The sequence below is a fragment of the Falco biarmicus genome, chromosome 4 (assembly GCF_023638135.1).
Source record: "Falco biarmicus isolate bFalBia1 chromosome 4, bFalBia1.pri, whole genome shotgun sequence".
Taxonomy (NCBI): Eukaryota; Metazoa; Chordata; class Aves; order Falconiformes; family Falconidae; genus Falco; species Falco biarmicus.
The window spans coordinates 32454286-32460285 of NC_079291.1; positions in this window are offsets into that span (position 1 = coordinate 32454286).

Genomic DNA, 6000 nt, shown 5'->3' on the forward strand with positions numbered 1-6000 from the left:
GGTTTGACATGATTTGGGAAAAAGAATGCATCCACAATAAAGCTTGTGGAAGAATGAGGGACCTGTGATTTACCAGCTATTAGCTTGATAATAGAGGCAGGAGGAAAGCACCATTGGACTGTCTATCATGGCTTTTTAATTTCCAGTCTATCCTCACGGTGACACATATTCTACTTGTGCTTTGCTCCTAAGATGGGGTTTACAGTCTGCAGTCTAACACATAAACAACACAGATATAGTTGCAACCTTTACAAAAGAACACAAATTACTACTCGGAACATTAATCAGCTGTCCTATGTTTTACTGGGATAAAAGTAATCATCAGTGTAGACAATAATCATTAAAAAAAGGAAACAAATCTGTCTCTCCAGCAGGTTCAGTATCACTAAAAAGTGCAGAAACGAGAAAACAAAACCAAATGTTGTGACAACTGTTTACAACCAAGAGCACTGGGAAAAAACCAAGCAATTTGAATAAATTCTGGAGTCAGTAAATGTCCCTTCAAATTGTGTGCATCTGAGGGTTCACATGTATATCCAATTCACACGGAAATTGATGTAAAGCCCTAACTATACTTTCTATTGCTCAGCAACTCAGAGAACCCCAGGACAAGACTCACAGAAAACAGACACAGGCTACTACATTTTTCCTCAGAGCCTGTAATTTAATGTAGACTGTAAAGAAAATTGATATATTTTAAAATGTTTTCTTATTTGTTCCAACAAAATCTGAAGAGAAAATGTTGTCAACCTCAATTTGAGTTCAGTCCTGCTAAATGTTAAGAAAGAAATTCTGGTGTCACCTCTAATAAAGAGTAAAACAATCATCATCAACAAGAAACCTCCCATCAACAGTGCTTACCTTACTGTTTCCAGGGTAAGGCCACGTAAGTCCTCTGAAGGAAACACAGCAACACCTGGCTTTGCTTTTAACACACATGGCAAGTACAAGCTATGGAACAAAATTCACCCTCCTGATCTGTAGGTGGGTGGTTTGGTCCCACTTACACCCAGAGCGAGCCCCAGAGCTTCGAGCATTTCCATGTAATGCTGCCAAGGGAATAGCTGCGGGTAAGTGCTTCTGAATGAGCACCTCTGACTGAAGCCTGCAGAAGCTAATTATAAGCCATACTAAATGAAGAGGATCGGATGGTAAAGTGAGGAGAGGTTAAGTCACTTTAAAGCTGTGATGGTAGGTTTTCCCATTTCCTAAAAAGTTCCGATCTATAATGCTGCAAGGGGTGGAAAAATCTTTTCTCTTGGCAAATTATTTCAGCTGCTGATTAACATCATCAGTAAAACTTTGCACCTTACCTTTACTGTGGGTTTTTAGAGTCTTAAATATCTTCTTGTGAGAAGATGCTTTTGGAGTAATTTTTTGCAGCTAGAATAAAGCCAAACAAAATCTGATTGTATATTGATACAGGGCTTGAAACTATCCCTGGGCAACCCCCCTACTTAGTTACACAGGTGGTATACATGTAGTCTTTAAAGTCAGGACACTTGGCTGCCAGGATAGCTTCTGTGTCTAAAAGATACACTGTTAATTAAACAAAAGATTTAGGGCTGGGCACAACATAACGCAAGAGCTAGAAACTCCCTGGCATAGCCCTGTTGCAAACAGCCTTCCATACAGTGAAGTTTCAGCCAGGGAAACGTACCATTTTGGTGCGCAGTACGAGGGAAGCCTAATAGGAACTAGCTGAGAGCTGCCCCCGGACTGATGAGTAAAGCACTTCTCTGCTGCCTAGGAGGCTAGAAGAACTTGAGATGTTAACCCTGAACATCGACAGTGTCTGTGGAAACGGCTACAGCTTCTTGCCTGCGCAGAGCAGGACTCTTATCCCAATACATAATAGGATGCAATCGGCAAGTCAGCACAGACCGCAACACACACATTGTCCTTATTAATGCTCTTTGGGCACGATATAATGGAAGGGCCGTGCAAACATGAAAGGAAGATTAGGAAACAAGTTTCCCAGCTTTAGCTGCATCAGAACAGGATTTATACTGCCTGCCACTAGCTTTTCAACTTATTGCTCCTGTGGCTTTGAGATGGTTATGCATGACAATCTCACTGGGAGGTGAGGGAAACGTGCTGGCAGACACCAGGCTGCTAAAGAGTGAGGGCAAAACTGGCAAGAGACACCCTGAGCCCTTTCCAAGAGCTCTCTGGCAAAGCGAGAGGACGTTTTGCAGAGGGTTCATCAGCGCTATAGCCCATAGGTCTGTACCTTAACTTGTAGAAGCATTTGTCTTACCCTGAGGGGACTCAGCTATCATAAAAAAATGTGCAAGTCAGTCATACACATGAAAGTTGGTGAAACAGTGCAATTTTGTGTGTCCGGTTGAATTTTAAATAAATAAATGTATAATGTTTTTGTGTTGTGTGGCTTGGATGATGTAGTTTATGGCTACCAGCACATTCAGCAGCTCCTGAGACCACAGAAACTGTCCTTGTAATTCTATAGCAGTGTCCAAGTGACAGCAGGTGACAGCAAGCAGAGCATATTTTAGAAGCCTGGTTATGCTCCACTTGGTACTGATGACTGCTTCAGCCTCTAGCACAGTACAGACCTGGAAAAGCATGGCTATGCCTTAAAGCTATCTTAGTCCATGTTGCCTTGAATATCACCCACACGTCCCAAGGATTCTAGTTAGTGCTTCCTCTCAATATTAAAATTAGGATAAGACCTGATTAACCTGCTCCTGGTGGATATTCCCCTCATTTCTGTGAATTAAAACAAGTCCAGCAGCTGACTTGCACAGGGAGAAGGAAGCAGGCAGTATCTTTCATGTTTAAGGGAGACTGTAGGTTTGTTCTTCTGAAGCAGCTGGTATTTCTGAACTTAAAAATAAAATGTGATGCCATGAAAAATGTGCATGTCCCACATTACTTGGTAGCTTTTCCATGACTATAGGAAACACTTTCAGCCCATTTACACCTTTATGGCTCAGTAATGAAAGTCTATGGGAAGAGGAAAAAAATTTAAAAAAAAAAAGCCTAAAAGAGTTAAGCCTAGAAGCTAGTCATTACTCTTCTTGTCAGTGGCTGTATCTCAGTGAACTTTATACGTAATTCATGATATTCCTTTCCCCGCACACACTCCCACCCCCTTACTCTGTAGCATAGTGGGACTATCCATTGAGACTGTGATTCCTTGTTGGGCTTCACAAAGAGTCGATGGTTGACCAAGAAGGGACAAAGGAGGTTTGTGAGTCTGTGTGGAACTGAGGAGCAATTACATTTTTAGCTAAGTTTGGGAGCATTAAAACGTCATCTGGAAACAAAAGGAGCATACTCAATCCATATGTCAAAGCCTAATAAATCCTGTCTTTGGTTTTGTGATTGTGAATGGATGTTACATTCCTGAATGAACCCTTGTATTTTTTATCTGTTTGTGGCACGAACACGCTTTCCTGAGTGGGAACTAGGGGTTCAGGAAACAATGGGCTCTTGAACCCACTTTCATTTCCTTTTCCCAAAAAGTCCAAGTCTGAAATAGTCTTCAGATGAAACCAGTAATTAGGACTCTAGGCTTCAGCAAAGCAATAAATGAAGCCTCTCTACAACAGTTGCACATCTGGCTAAATTATAAAAAATTTAGACAAAAGCTTTTCATTTGGAGCATTTCATGAGAGCATATCTGAGAGGTAAGGGCACTTCAGAAGGTGAGGACCATCTCTTTTCTCTCTCTACAAGCCATAATTCTTCTGTAGAATATGGAAAATTGGCCAGGTACATTATTTTCCTTCCCACCCTTGGGAAGGTAATAGCCACAAAGCCAGGAAACACAGGTGAAGCCAAACATTGAAAAAGTGCCTGCAGCTCCATTTTACCTTTACAGTTACACCATAAACTGAACAGTCACAAAGGCCAGAGGAGATGAGCATGCCAGGACCAACATGATTTCCACTTCACATTATCAATATAGAAGAGCAGGCTTCAACTGCTGCAGTGCTGTCCAGCAGAGACGTGTTTAATGGAAACCAAGCTGGGAAAAAGAAAGGAAAAGCAGAGGGCATTACAGTGAGGTTCTGCTGAGATGCCCAGCACCATGAGCCGGCAAGCTGGGTGCTCTGCCCTGGCGGTTGCCCTGCGTCAGAAGGTGTGCACAGCAGGTCAGGGAGCTCTGCTTTTCTGAAATCCATTGGGAGTGCAGCGATCTCCAAAGAAATATGTTAAGGACAGTAGCCATGCTGGCACCATCACAGTTTCTCCCTCATCTCCAGGGCTGATAACACATCTCAAAGGCAGAGGTTTCAGTTCCTGCCACTTGTTGACCCTCTGCCTTCCACCTTCCTCCCCTAGACTGGCAAAACATCAGCTACCTCCTCCGCATCCAAGAGCTAAAATTGGTACAGCACAAGGATACTTAGACGCTGCAGGGACAAACACATATGAAGTTAACATTAATTTTGCTTATTTGTGTGACTGTCTGGTTGCCTATGTGATGGCATTAACAACACCTGGGCTCTGTAGCTCCAAAATGTCACCAAGATAAAAGTTTCTGCAGTTCTCATAAGAGACAAGTTAATCAGGACACTGGAGAACAAAGATTAGTCATACACTGCATTTACCACAAGCTCTTCTCAAGTGTCCTGGTGTTGCAGCACTATCAAACTAGCCAGCTGCAACAAGGCTTTTACCACCCCATACCAGGTTAACTTCAAGAAGCAGTTCCCACGCCTTGCCCCAGCACAGCCACCAATCCCACACAAGGCTGCAACAGTTCATCTACTGTTCATGCTGTGTCTTCATCCTCTGCAGGCCAGTCCACCCTGCCTCTTGCCTCTGCTTGTCTCGCCTAAACCCAGGGCACACACTCACTCACTCACTCACTCACTCACTCACTCACTCTCCTCTCTCTGCTTCTTCTGAGTCTTTCTTCACCCAATGCTCTTCTTCCTTCATTCCTCTTCTCCTATACCCCTTAGAGCTATTTAACTACTTAGCAGGAACCAGCCACAGCTGCACCTTACCCACATCAGCCAACCCACCGCCCCTGAAGCCAGCCCACAGCTGTATATTATCAATGTTAATTAACCCAGCTTCATTCCTCTACAATTCCTCTACATCTCCTCTGCATCCTGGCACCAGAAAAGGTGAGTTTGTCTTCACCCCTCCCTTTCTCAGGGGTGGGAAGACTACAATATATATATAGAAAATTACTTTGCTAATGTTAGTCTCAAGTCACCGGCAGAGCAGGACACAGATCCCTGGTGCTAGGGCTTATTCATATACTGTCCTCTGCCACCAATACACAGGACTCAGCAGTGGAGCCAGTTTCAGAAACCAGATCCAAATCTGGTTCATGAAAGTCACACAAGCTCTAATGAAAGGTGCCTATGTATCTCATGAATAAGCTTGTTCATTCATGCTCCCTTCATTACCACGTCCTGCATCTGCAGGGCACAGTGCAAAGGGATCATCAGGTTTCACATGTTCACACAGCACTCATTTATGTAACTCCTGCATCATGCAAAGACCCATTTACAAAGGACCTTTGCAAGGCTTGTCCAAATCAAAATCCTGTGAATCAGATTTGTGGGTGAAGCAGCTAATAAGTACAGTCTTATTAAAGCAGAGACTATTGGCTTTTAGCTTGGTGCTAGAGAAACAAAGCTTAAGCATACACTTGGTCTCTCTGTCTGACCCCAACCTGTCTCTTGCCTTTGAATCCATTAAAAGTCACCAACCAAACATAGAAATGAAGGCAGCTGAGGCATCAGGTCCTTGCAAGTGCTGCAAAAATTGATGGTTGTGTAAAAGAGGTGGATCTAATATAACCCCGTTGTGGGAAGGATACACCTTTTATGGGGCACTGAAGAGTCCACATAGAAATGGTCCCATTGCTAAATATCTAATCTAAGGGATTTGTTGATTTTATCTGACAGAGTAATTACTGTTTTAAAAACAATATTGGAAAAGAGGAAGTTTCTGAGAGTGTTATAAAATTTTTAAGGGAAAGAAAATTACGGGTGCCTAGATTTCCAAAAC